The following is a 12,672-nucleotide window of genomic DNA, read 5'->3' as shown; positions in this document are numbered from 1 at the left end:
ACGCTCAGGGGCAGAGAAAACTACGTCTACTCCCGATTTCGCCGCTATTCTTCTGAGATTATGAGAAATGCAATGAATGTATGGCACCACAGCAACTTTCTTTGCTCTAGCATTGGTACTACTTGCATTCGACGCGTTTTTGCATTTTTTGCTTAAGCCCTCCGCGACAGAAGTTAGCATGCGCATCGGGTAACCAGAATCTGCCAGGCGCTTGGCCTGCTCTTTGAGACTGGCTTCCATTTTGTGGTCACATGACTTCGTCAAAGAATTGTTGAAACACGATGTCACTACTGCGCGTTTTACAAGTTTTGAATGAGCAGAATGAAATGGTAGGACAGGCTTATTGCCTCTCGGCTGATAACTCCAGCATGTCATTTGTGGATAAAAGTATAAACCCAAGTCTAAAAACCTTATGAAATTGCCTATGGGGACTTCATGTGTCAAAGACAAAGGGGACAACACTTTAGTGAATGAGGTTATGGTTTTTGAAACCAGCGAGTCAAAATTGTGTGATTTGTTATTTAGAATGATTAGAAAATCGTCAACGAATCTGAACACTTTCGCGACATCGGTGTCATTTTTTAGACGTTCATCAAGAACCTGGTCACGGTTAGCTAGAAACAAGTCACTTAAGCAGGGAGCAATACATGACCCAATGCATATGCCATCTTTTTGTTTGACAACATTTCCTTCCCAAGTCGCGTAAGTCGAGTTAACATAAAAACGAAGAAGTTCTAAAAATCTGTCGCTAGTTAAACCACAAGCGTTCTGAAAACGAACCGCCCCAAACTTGTCAATGCTATCAGACACACATTGCATCACGTCATTCTGTGGGAGGGAATAGTACAGATCTTTTAAGTCAATAGAAAAAGCGACCATATCTCTGTTTTGACAGTCTTTAAAGAAATCTACTACTTGTTCTGACTTAGTGACCAAAAATGGGTCGTCGACTTGGGCATTCACTGCCGAGATTGTTCCTGCAAGCCCATGTTTGAAAGTACTTCCGTTCTGTATAAGGCTCATAGCAGGATGACGAGGGAGATTGTAGAGGCACACGAGATAGCAAAATTACAGCAAAAGTGCGTAAGCAAACCTTCGGTATCACTTTCGGAAAAGGAGATACGATTCCTTGGCTTGTCTTCGGGACAATTGTAGTAGATGTTTTTTTTCCCTTGCCTTGCACACGTGTCCGGTTCAACGAAATGTAGCACTCAATGTTCTTTTTTGCTGTCACGTTTGTTTCCGCTCGCATGGTATATATTTATCGATGCGTGCGAAAATAAAATATATAGTTGAAAGTGAAGCGCTGTGTCTGTGTATCTGTTTCTTTCTTCGTCCTCGTCCAAGTCGCGCTTGTACACTCTACCACAGAAATAATCAGAAGAATAAGAATGGGCTGGGGTGCGTTTGGCAGGCATTCTCAGATCATGAACTGCAGGTTGCCATTATTCCTCAAGAGGAAGGTGTATAATAGCTGCGTCTTACCAGTACTCACCTACGGGGCAGAAACCTGGCGGCTTACGAAAGGGTTCTATTCAAATTGAGGAAGACGCAACGAGCTATGGAAAGAAGAATGATAGGTGTAACGTTAAAGGATAAGAAAATAGCAGATTGGGTGAGGGAACAAACGCGAGTTAATGACATCTTAGTAGAAATCAAGAAAAAGAAATGGGCATGGGCAGGACATGTAATGAGGAGGGAGGATAACCAATGGTCATTAAGGGTTACGGACTGGATCCCAAGGGAATGGAAGCGTAGCAGGGGGTGGCAGAAAGTTAGGTGGGCGGATGAGATTAAGAAGTTTGCAGGGAAGGCATGGCCACAATTAGTACAAGACCGGCTTAAGTGGAGAAGTATGGGAGAGGCCTTTGCCCTGCAGTGGGCGTAACCAGGCTGATGATGATGATGATTGAATATGAATATGATTATTGATTATGATGACGATTATTGTTGTGGGACAAGATACGCCTCAAAGGGTGTAAATTTTTCTAAGAGTGTATCTAAATACATGCAAAAGGAGAATTCGTTTTTCTCGGCAACCACTGCACTAAACTTGACGAGGTTTGTTGCATTAAAAAAAAACTTAAAATCTATTTAATTTTTATTTATAGCGTCAAATTTTTTGTTAAAAATAGGCAAAAGTCGAAAATTTTAGGCAAACGAAACTAATAAGTTTGCAACTCTATAACTCTACCATCAAAAACGATACCACAATTCTGTGAATTGCATCTAATAGTACATCTAAAGCGGACAAAATTGATATGTTACACATGAACCTCAAAAAATTTTGTAATATGGGAATTCAGGTTTTGCAGAACATTCGTGCACAACGTAATAAATTCACCTAAGGCACAAATTGACATATCGAAATTGTCCGCTCTGAATGTTCTAATAGATACCGTTTACAGAACCGTGACATCTGTTCTTGTTTCAGAGTTATTAAGCAGTAAACTTCGTGCTTCTATATTTGTTTAAACTTTCGAATAGTTGAAAATGATTGTAACAAAATTCAGGCGCTAACTCGCTATTCCACTTGTAGCAGTCACTGGAGTTTAATTTTTTCTCACAAATGCAACAAATTTCATTAAAATCGGTCCAGGATTTATCTCAGAAAAGCGTTTTTGCGTTTTACATGTATTTCAATAGGCCATGTCGGAGCTGGGCCCGAGCTAAAACTTCCTTTTAATGTGCCTCTAATGCACGAGGCATGGTATTTGCATTTCGCCCCCATCGAAATGCGGTCGTCGAAGCCGGGATTCGATCCCGCGACCTCGTACTCAGCAGCGCGATTTCATAGCCACTACGCTACCGCGGTAGGTCTTGAATATATTGCTTTTAGTGCAATAAACCTGGCAGTTGGTAGTGGTCGCTCCGTCCTTGGGAGGTTTTTTTGTTGTTGTTGTTGACTGTTCACATTGCATTTTTTTTTCGTGAGGACCACTTACAAAGAAGCTCACTTGTCTATTCTGTAAATATATTTACGCAGCTTTCCTTCCTTAGTTTCGACAACACGTGTGCATGCTTTAATTTCTTTTGTTACCCATTCACACACCCTACTCCCAACATCCGTTTTTCATCCACAGAAATCCCATTTTTGTACACGTCGTGCTTTTTGACTAAACGTTCGAGACCATGTATTTACTGCTTATTATTATTTTGATTCTCTCCATATCGATTTTGTGCCCCCACAGTTTGTAGAAGGTTAAAGAATTGCCTGCCTAGGTGTACTAGTAAAACTGTATTTACCGCTGACCTCGCTTCCTTGTTCTATTAAACTATCGACGCTAATGTTTCCTTTTCAACATACCCAACGCCATTTCCCGTCCATCACATTGTTCTCGCCTAACAAGTTATGTTTGTTATGTTGTTATATGTGTTAACAAACCCTGCCGTAGGAAAGAAGCTGGCCTAGCCTAACAAAGTCTTCCTGTCAAAACGTTGGCTCCGAGCCGAGGCTTCCCTTGTTCGTCCTACTTCTCGTCACACCGTTGTGGTTTGTGCCTCTATGAAAAGAGTATGTGATCAAACCACTGTGCGAAACTCACAGGATGTTCCAGTGGTGCTCACTGCAAAACAAGAGAAGCACAAGGAAAAAGGCATCAGAACATTACTTCTTCGTCACTTCTACGTCATATGGGACTTCTGAGGATGGCACCAGTTTCGAGCTATGAACACTCGAACTCGCGGTGGAAATGCACTGCTGTGTCACGCAAAAAAAAGACACTGCTTGACGCATTGAAGCACAAAAATAGCTGGAACGCCATTGTATTTCGTGGCATAACTGGAAAATAATTATCTAGAAACTGGTGTCATCCCGAGAATTCGCTACAAGTGAATGAAAGCTCGCCGGCTGCAATTCTTTGATTGCAATAAGTGCTGAAAACTCGTTAATTGAACAGTTAGCTAGTGGAACAATGTTAAATATTCAATAAGGCTAGCCTATGTCTCGCAGAAATGATGTCTGCCTCATCGAGTAATTTATATCAAGGGTTAGAATTGCGCTGTCTACCACAAAAGTAAAAAAAGTGGTGCACTGTATGTAAAAAACTGGTATGACTTGGGCCACCTGATATGCAATTGAAATTTCTTTAATCACATTTTTATTCATACATGCGTATAACGTGCCCACGAGATGTGACAAAATTGGGCTAGCGTTGGGTGCCTCCTGACAGACTTCAACGTCTCGGGTGGTCTGCTGGATAGTCAGCGGTTAAGAGATAAACGCATACAGGTACTCGTGACCACGAGACACACAGTGATGCGGCATAATTATCGTACACATTTTTCAATTAAACTATAAATAGGCGAAATACATGCAGCATTGACTCCGAGCGGAGGCTTCCCTTGTTCGGCCGCTGTTTATCAATTTGTCTGCCTTCTTCGCGTTAACCCGTTGTCAGCAACAGACATAGCGGAATCTGAGCTCCCAGGAAGTAAAAAAGAAAGGGATTTAGCAGAAATATGAACGAGAATACATAAAACATATGAATGGAAAATAATTAACGATACGCTATCTCAATGAACTAACGAACCTGCACCGTAAAATGCCTTCCATACTTAAAAATGAGCGCAGATGTAAATCAATCTCTAACTTACACCCCGCACCCAAACGGCGTAAGCGTGTTTGTTATAAACGGCGTAAGCGTGTTTGGCCATGTAGTCCCTGCAAATTTCTTAATCTCATCCGCCCACCTAACTATCTGCGGCCCCCTGCTACGCTTCCCTTCCCTTGGAATCCAGTCCGTAACCCTTAAGGACCATCGGTTACCTCCCCTCCTCATTACATGTCCTGCCCATGCCCATTTCTTTTTCTTGATTTCAACTAAGATGTCATTTACTCGCGTTTGTTCCCTCACCCAATCTGCTCTTTCCTTATCCCTTAACGTTACACCCATCATTCTTCTTTCCATAGCTCGTTGCGTCGTCCTCAATTTGAGTGGAACCCCTTTCGTAAGCCTCCAGGTCTCTGCCCCGTAGGTGAGTACTGGTAAGACAAAGCTATTATACACTTTTCTCTTGAGGGATAATGGCAACCTGCTGTTCATGAATGCGCCAATAGCGTCCGCTTGATTGCTCGCGGGGTACTTTTTGTTTTGCGACAAAGACAAGGAGAAATCTAACACGAACCAACGACGACGAAAACTTTCCGATGTGAATACACGCCTCTTTTTTTTTTGCACACGTGCACCTTCCTTGCTCCTGCAACGTTTTTGGCGAAGGCGTGCGACATGTCAACACGGTAAATCAGTGCCCTCGATTTCGGGAGCAACCGCAGACCACGCCCACGTTAACACGCTAAGCGCGCGCGCTAGCAACGCTGGCTGCTGTGTGGGCGTAGTTACAGCGCAACCATTTATGTTTAGCCTGTTTTGTTTAACACGTTTTTAACACGTTTGATTTCTGACATGTTTTCGACATGTCTAAGGCGGCAAGCATATCGGAGTATTCACTAATTTAACATAATCGCCGTTGTTTTACAGCCAGTTTTGTTTCTTTCTATGAGGTTGTTGGTTCATGACGCCACGACGCATAAGTCACGTGAGACAGCAGCGAATGGTGACGTTGCCGCTACCGCTGGCGCAGTTCTCGGCCACGCTGCTACATCGGGCCTCAAAAACGAGCAGCAGTGCATGAGGCTTCTTTAACCACGAAGGGGGGGGAAAGAGATTTCACAGTATCACACTCGTCTGCGCTCGCTAATGCAGGAAAGAACCTGTCGCGTAGCGTACTTCATCGAGGTGAATTACTTAAGAAAGAACACCGGGCTAGGTGCACCTATAGGACACAATATCTGTGCTACGGGCGGAAAGAAAGAAGACGGACGCAGCTTGCTCATGTCTTGGAACGTAGACCACTACCCCACTGTGCCACCAGTTTCTACGCATTCCTTCATATATCCGCGATTCGAAAAACCCCTTATGCGTGCATAAGATGCATTTTTCTCAGTCGCGCTGTGGAATTGGTGATCGACTTAAAGAAGCAGAAGAAAGAAAGGCGTCGCCTTTAACAGTTCTTACCCGACGACTCAATCGCGGAGAGATCACCTGGAATTGAGAAAAACGCAAAATTACGCCAGCAAAAATAAAAAATAAATAATATCAGCATCAAGGGAAATTCATTTATTGTTATTCTTATGAAATTTCTGGGTTTTTGCTTCACGTTCTCTGGTGTGGCATCGCCACCACTGGTTAGTGTTTGAAGTATAGTTAGTATGTGATGTAAACAGCACTGATGGAAGTAAAATTACCAGCGAAACCTACAACATCGAGGCCAGTTTGAAAAACGCCGAAATTTGACGCCTAACACAGGAACTGCAAAGTACTATTACATTATCATTGAACATTTGCTGCCAGTTCGTGTTACATTTAGACATTACAAAAACAATCATGAAACTGTGAGACACAGGGTGACTATTGAAAGATGCATGCAAGCTTTTAATGTCAGAGCTTGCACGTAAATGAAAACTGGTTCCGTTAAGCCAATTCGGAGCTGCGCTGCGCTAATAGGCACGCCGACACACGGGGCCTTAAACAAGGATGAAACCAATGTGACTCTGGAAAGAGGCATGCGCTCGGCGAGCGAACTCACCGCCTAAAGTTGACATCTCAGACATCTCACCTGTAGAAAAAAAGGGAATCGGGCGTTAAGCACGTTCGAGCTCGTTACCGGCGAATTCATTCAGGAACTGGTAGTGACTACCGGGACTTACTCATGGCTGGAGTGGATTATTCGCTCGAAGCCGGAGAACGGTCCAGGAACACACACAGACTGTCTTCAGAAGGGCGTGCTCTGCGAAGAGTTAAAGCAAAGCGTATAAGATCCAGACGAAGACGCACGAGCAAGAACATCCCTATAGCCTTCTGCACAGAAGTTGCCAAATTATGTGTCCAGCAGCGCACGCACACACGCATGCACATGCAGACAAGCCCACATGCGTCGTAATTCACGAGCATTCTCTCTAGATTATGGCACTGGCCGTCACCAATCAAGACATTAGGGACTGGAAGCTAAAACGAGGGTAAGTAGAGGTAAGCGGAGTAAGTCGTTTGCCGAGTGCACTTGCAAGAAACTGCTTGCCGGAAGATAAGGGGAGCAAGGTTGGCCCGGCGTCTGGAAGTTCTGCAACCGCTCTAACGGTCAAACGGGACTGCCTAAGGTGAACGGGCTACGTTTTTCCCTAAGTAGTATTTCCCCTTGCGCAGCACGGTTCGCACTTACCGAATTCACTCACACAGCTTACGGGTTTGGACAGCACGCGATGCGATGCTATTGCAGCGCGACGTCTTGTTTCCCACGACCGGCGTGGGCAGCACTCGGGGCAGAGCGGAGGCCTACTTTCTTAGCGCTGGAGAATTCCGGACGTGAAAGGAGAAAAAGGCGACGTTAAGAGGCGGTGGGGCTCACGGTGAGAGGTCGGCGCTTCTCGAAGAGCGTACACGTTCGCTCGGCTGCGCACGTCACCGAAGGAACGAGACACAACGGTCGGGGGCACGCGATGGTCGCGCGAAATGCACGCGCGTTGACAGCTGTTAAAAAAACGGTAGCGGAAACTGTGGCCCATACCCACTGTGGGAGATCGGACAAGAATCATTGTCAGCGTTAACGCGTTTTGCCCCCTACGGTAGAGAGCAGTGATCGTTAGTTTTGATTCTTTCAAGCAGTGGATTTTTTCCCGCACTGGTGACCCGAGCCATGGTGACATCGGCGACTGTGTCTTGACGGCGGAGTGAGCGTGAAATTCAAAGAGCTAGGGTTGTATTGACAACTTTTCGTGACGCCATTGGGTTATCCTTTTTTACCAGATAAATTATACGTCTGTCCGATTGCAGCTATAGAAAGCAAACAATTTTCTACGCCCTACTGTACGACTCTCAGTGAAATTGGGTGCTGAAGGCAAGGCTAACCAACCTCTTTTTGCAAAGAAGACAGAGAGGAAAGTCCTTGCACATGCGCGTTCGGGACGTTGAATTTCAAACGCGCATAACCTTTTTGGTGGCGCCACCTCCTCGCGGCAAACATTAGTACGCTTTAGAATTCTGAATATCAAACGCTCGCTCACTCAGACGACTCGTACCCCGTGACTGTCCATTCATCAGATATTTTTTGATCGCACTGCTCCAGCCGAGGTAGATGGAAGGCTTGAATGAACGAAGACTCGCGATTCAATTCTGTTAAGTCGGTGGGTTTAGGAGGAGCAGGAAAGAAACGGGGAAGGCAGATATGTTAACCAGTAGAGCGCCTGGTTGGCTGCGCTACGCTGGAGGACGGGAAAAACAGAATAGAAAGATAGAAAGGAGAGATAGAGTGAGAGAGGAAGGAGAGACGGCGGCGAATTCTCGCACGCGCTCCTACGAATCCACTAAGTGAAAGGCGTTCAAACATGTCAGAGACAAATGTGACAAGCCTGTGGAGGCACTTTTTGTTTCTTGACGGGTAGTTACATGGAGTGCAATAAGAACTAACCGGAAGCCTAAATTTCGAAATCTGCTTTTGAATTGGAGTGCTTTAATGCGCGTAATGGACCATTCGCTGGAAACGATTGTGGTGATTTAGACACATATTTTAATAAATAATCAATAATTGCAGAACACCCTAGTCCAGGAGGAAAAAATGTTTAAGTAGCACCAGCAAATACAATATGCACGCATGGTACAACAGTACGGGTGACAATGTACAATGACTCGTGAGAGAATTCGAAGAGAAGCAAAGGAGGTACGGAAGGTAGATAAAAAGCTATAGGCGTTGTTCAATGGAGAACCACCATTTTTATGCACCAGCCCATTTTTATTATTCTGTCAGTTTCTTTCTTGTGATCAGGGTCCTCTGTGAGTAATTGAGCTAGGTAACCGTACTCCTTCACAGACTCTAAATGCTGACTGACGATCTTGAACTCTCGATCTCTTTCCAGGCTGTTAATAATTATCTTTGTCTTCTGCATTATAATCTCCAACCTCAGTTTTACACTCTCTCTGTCAACGTCCTCAATGATTTGTTGCAACTCGTCCCCGGTGTTCATGAACAGGAAAATGTCATCACACTTGCCATTGATCCTTGCTCCTAAGTCTTCCCAGTTTAACAGCTTGAATACTCCTTCCAAGCATGCAGTGAATAGCATCGGATAGATTGTGTCTCCTTGTATGAACCCTTTCTTTATAGGTATTTTCCTACTTATGGAGAATTAAGGTTGCTGTGGATTCTCTGTAGATATTCTCTAAGGTATTGACGTAAGCCTCTTGTACTTGATGATTACCTAATGTCTGTTTCACTGTTGGCATCTCTACTGACTCAAATGCCTTTTCGTAGTCTATGAAAGCCATATAGAGAGATTGGTTGTAGTCTGCTAATTTCTCTATTACCTGATTGATGACGGATGTGATCCATTGTAGAGCATTTCTTCCTGAAGCCAGCCTATTGTCTTGGTTGACTGAAGTCCAGTGTTGCCTTTATTCTGTTGGAAATTACCTTGGTGAATATTTTACACAGTACTGTAAGTAAGCTAATGGGCCTATAATTTTTGAATTCTTTAACGTCTTCCTTTTTGTAGATAAGTATAGTGTTGACATTGTTCCAGTTCTCTGGGTTCCTTGAAGTCGTGGTACAGTTCGTATAAAGAGCCGGCAGCTTTTCAAGCATTATGTTTCCTCCATCTTTGATTAAGTCGACGGTGACTCCATCTTCTCCTGCCGCTTTTTCCCATTCCATGTTTTAGGGCCCTACTAACTTCATCGCTATTTATAGAAGGAGCCTCTATAAACCGTTCATTTTTACTTTAAATTAAGTATCGTGGCTGCTCAGGGTACTGCACATGTCAATATAGAATTATTCTGCTGATGTAACTATGTCTTTGAATTTACTGATGGCATTACCCTGCTTTTATATTGAAATAAATATCAGAAAGTTTGGCGGCTATAAAGCCGCCAAACTCTCCTAATATTGGCACCGGCTACTCCTTGTCACTTCGCAAAGGAAACAAATTTGCGTAAAAAGGGAGAATAGCGACACAATATATGGCACTCACTAGAACATTTGATGAATAAAAAATATACAGTCCAACAGTACGTGAGTCGCAAAGTTATGTGCATTAGTTCAGACCACGTACGCATATATAAAGTCAGATATTCTGAACAGCCAAAACACACACCACATTTAATGCACTGCAAGTACAGAACAGAATTATACATATTGCGTAAAAGTTCCGATCACCTCATAAACCGATTATGAACAACGAACAACGTTTCTGTTCCTCATTTAGCGTATGCGGATCATCTGATACTTAATACTTTCCAGAAATGTTGGTGTCTTCGAAAAAGTTTTTCAGAGCAAGAAGCGCTCTTTTGAAGGCCCGCAGTTGGCCATGGGCCAAGTTTTTTTTTTTTTAGAGTGAATGGTCTTCGGTGTAATATCAACCAATTTGCTTGCAGTACCCTTCTTTGTGGATCGTATTTCGTGCACTCGAGGAGAAGATGATGCACATCTTCGTCTGGATGGCCAGAAGGACACTACGGACTAGAGACACGTTTTTTCCTGTACAAGAAGTGTTTCGTAAATGCAGTACCAAGACGCAGGCGGTGTACCAATGTTTCAAGTTTTCTGTTGTCTCTTAGATTTGCCGGCATTGATAAGTTTATAGGTGGGTCTATGAAGTATAACTCCAAGTTTTAGTTTCCCATAAAACGAGGTAGTTTTGCTGAGGTGACAAGAAATCTGTCTCAGGAGCAGACGGACTTCACTACGCAATGGGGGATGATTGGTTGTCTCTCCGTTATTGTGCGCCCGATTCTCAGCTGCATCCGTTGCAGTATTACCAGGAATATTGTAGTGCCCAGGTATCCACTGAACTGCAATTACGTGGTTTATTGGGCTTGCTTTTGTATGTTCTTTGAGTGTCTCATACAATAGCAAAGTGTTCAAAGAATTTTTCTTATTGCTCTGTAGTAATGTGAGGGCGGCTTGCGAATCGCTAAGGATATTAGGACAGTTGAGGTTGACTTACGAGTGGTTGAGAGAGAATCTCAATTGTGACAGAGTTCGGGCCTCATACCACTGAGCTTGCTATCAGTTGATAGAAATAGCTCATATTCGGAAATATTTGCCTCTATGTGCATCTCCTTTTTATTCGTATTTGTGAATGTCCGACTTCATTTGCAATTTTTTTCGAACACACTTTATTTGCTGTGCATTTTACTAACCCCTGCCTTCTATTCTCTTTTTGAGTAAACACCACTCCTTAGTATTCCAATTGGATTAAGTCGCTTTTTTATTTTTTTCATGTGCTTACTTGAGAGTGACAGAATCAGGCGATATGTTTTCAGCCCGTCTTGACATAAAACATAGTTCTGCATCACTCAGGGAAATGTGCAAATGCACTCAGGGAAAACCTGGAAAACTCAGGGAATTTGGAAATGTCAAGTTGGTAGACACCCTGAGTATGCGCACGGTTTCCAATATTTCTCAGGTATTCTGAGTGGCCACTTCCACTGTGACTGTTTTTTTTGGTGTTGAAACGCAAAGAAGCAATCCGGCAAGTTCGAGAAGGCAGTCCGTTGGGGCCCTGCTCACTCACGTCTTTGGTTGTCCTGTGCTATTTCCTCTTCAGTCGCATACGTCTTTGTCGGAGTCCATTGGCTCGCTGTTGGAGACACAGGAACCGGATGTCTACATGCCGACCTGCCGAGCCTTGCACTATATCACTGGTGGACGCAGTGCGAAGAGGCGTGCTCGACGAAAATGATGGCGTGCCGTCTGCCATCGCCTCGGATGGCTTCTCGTCCAAGACGCACAATTAAGTCTCCGCTATGGCAAAACTATCGCAGCAAGGCAAAAAGCTAGGCTGAATGAGGATGATGATGATGATGACGATGATAGCTTCATACTATGGATCTTACCCACACTGGGGGATTGGCCAAGATTTGTGTGCTGGAACTTTTGCATAATGTTTTGAAGTATTACATATTCTATTAAAAAAAGAAGAAAGCAAACATACCAAAGGAGAAAACAAAAACAAAAAAGAACATTTGAAAACTTATTCGTTTAGTTGATTGTATGTAACCGCAAACAGCATCAAACACATTCCTGTGGCCTCTTTCGGTGCCTCTTACTTAGGCGCCGAAAGATGGTATTATTTCTGATCATAAGATTAACCCTAAACGCTCAGTTCACCTTGTCTCACTAACTAAAAAGAGTTGCCAACAGAAAAGCGAAGAAAAGGTCGGCAACAAGAAGCACACCAGTAGGTGACACGCGGGGGGAGGAGAGAGATGACGGAGGATATTAGGCAGGGAGAGATAGAGAGAGCAAGGACAGGAAAAGGCAGGGAGGTCAACCAGACGAGAACCGGCTACAACATTTGAAGTGCACCGGCTTAAGAGTCCGTTTATAGTGTCCCCGTGCATCCTCCCACACGCACTGAGTGCTTACTTTCTCCGAGGGACTCAAATTGTTGACCACAGACTTGATGCGAAACCTGATTGTGGCTTCATGGATGACATTTGTGAATGTTTATCATCAGAGTGTTAAACTTGGTTTCACCGTTGCGCATCCCTCTTGCTATGTCATAATCATCCCTCATCACACCTTTATGTCCCTGTTCCCCCTCCCGCACCTGTGCAGAGTAGGAGGCTAGAGCGCCTTAACTCAGGCCGACTTCTCTGCCCTTTTTCAATTAAATTATCT

General features: G+C 43.9%; 1 long non-coding RNA gene across 1 annotated transcript; it reads right to left on the bottom strand.

Annotated features, from left to right (window-relative positions):
- Positions 1 to 3,542: 3,542 nt before the first annotated feature.
- Positions 3,543 to 7,513, bottom strand: LOC139049704 (uncharacterized). The gene is made up of 5 exons (XR_011508509.1): positions 7,219 to 7,513; positions 6,710 to 6,789; positions 6,589 to 6,618; positions 6,018 to 6,044; positions 3,543 to 3,566 (listed from the first exon to the last, which is right to left on the bottom strand). It is a non-coding gene; the product is annotated as an uncharacterized lncRNA (long non-coding RNA).
- Positions 7,514 to 12,672: the final 5,159 nt, after the last annotated feature.

The sequence above is a fragment of the Dermacentor albipictus genome, chromosome 9, assembly GCF_038994185.2.
Source record: "Dermacentor albipictus isolate Rhodes 1998 colony chromosome 9, USDA_Dalb.pri_finalv2, whole genome shotgun sequence".
NCBI classification, from domain to species: Eukaryota; Metazoa; Arthropoda; class Arachnida; order Ixodida; family Ixodidae; genus Dermacentor; species Dermacentor albipictus.
Note: the sequence above shows the minus strand (reverse complement) of the source record. Positions and strands in the feature narration are given on the sequence as shown.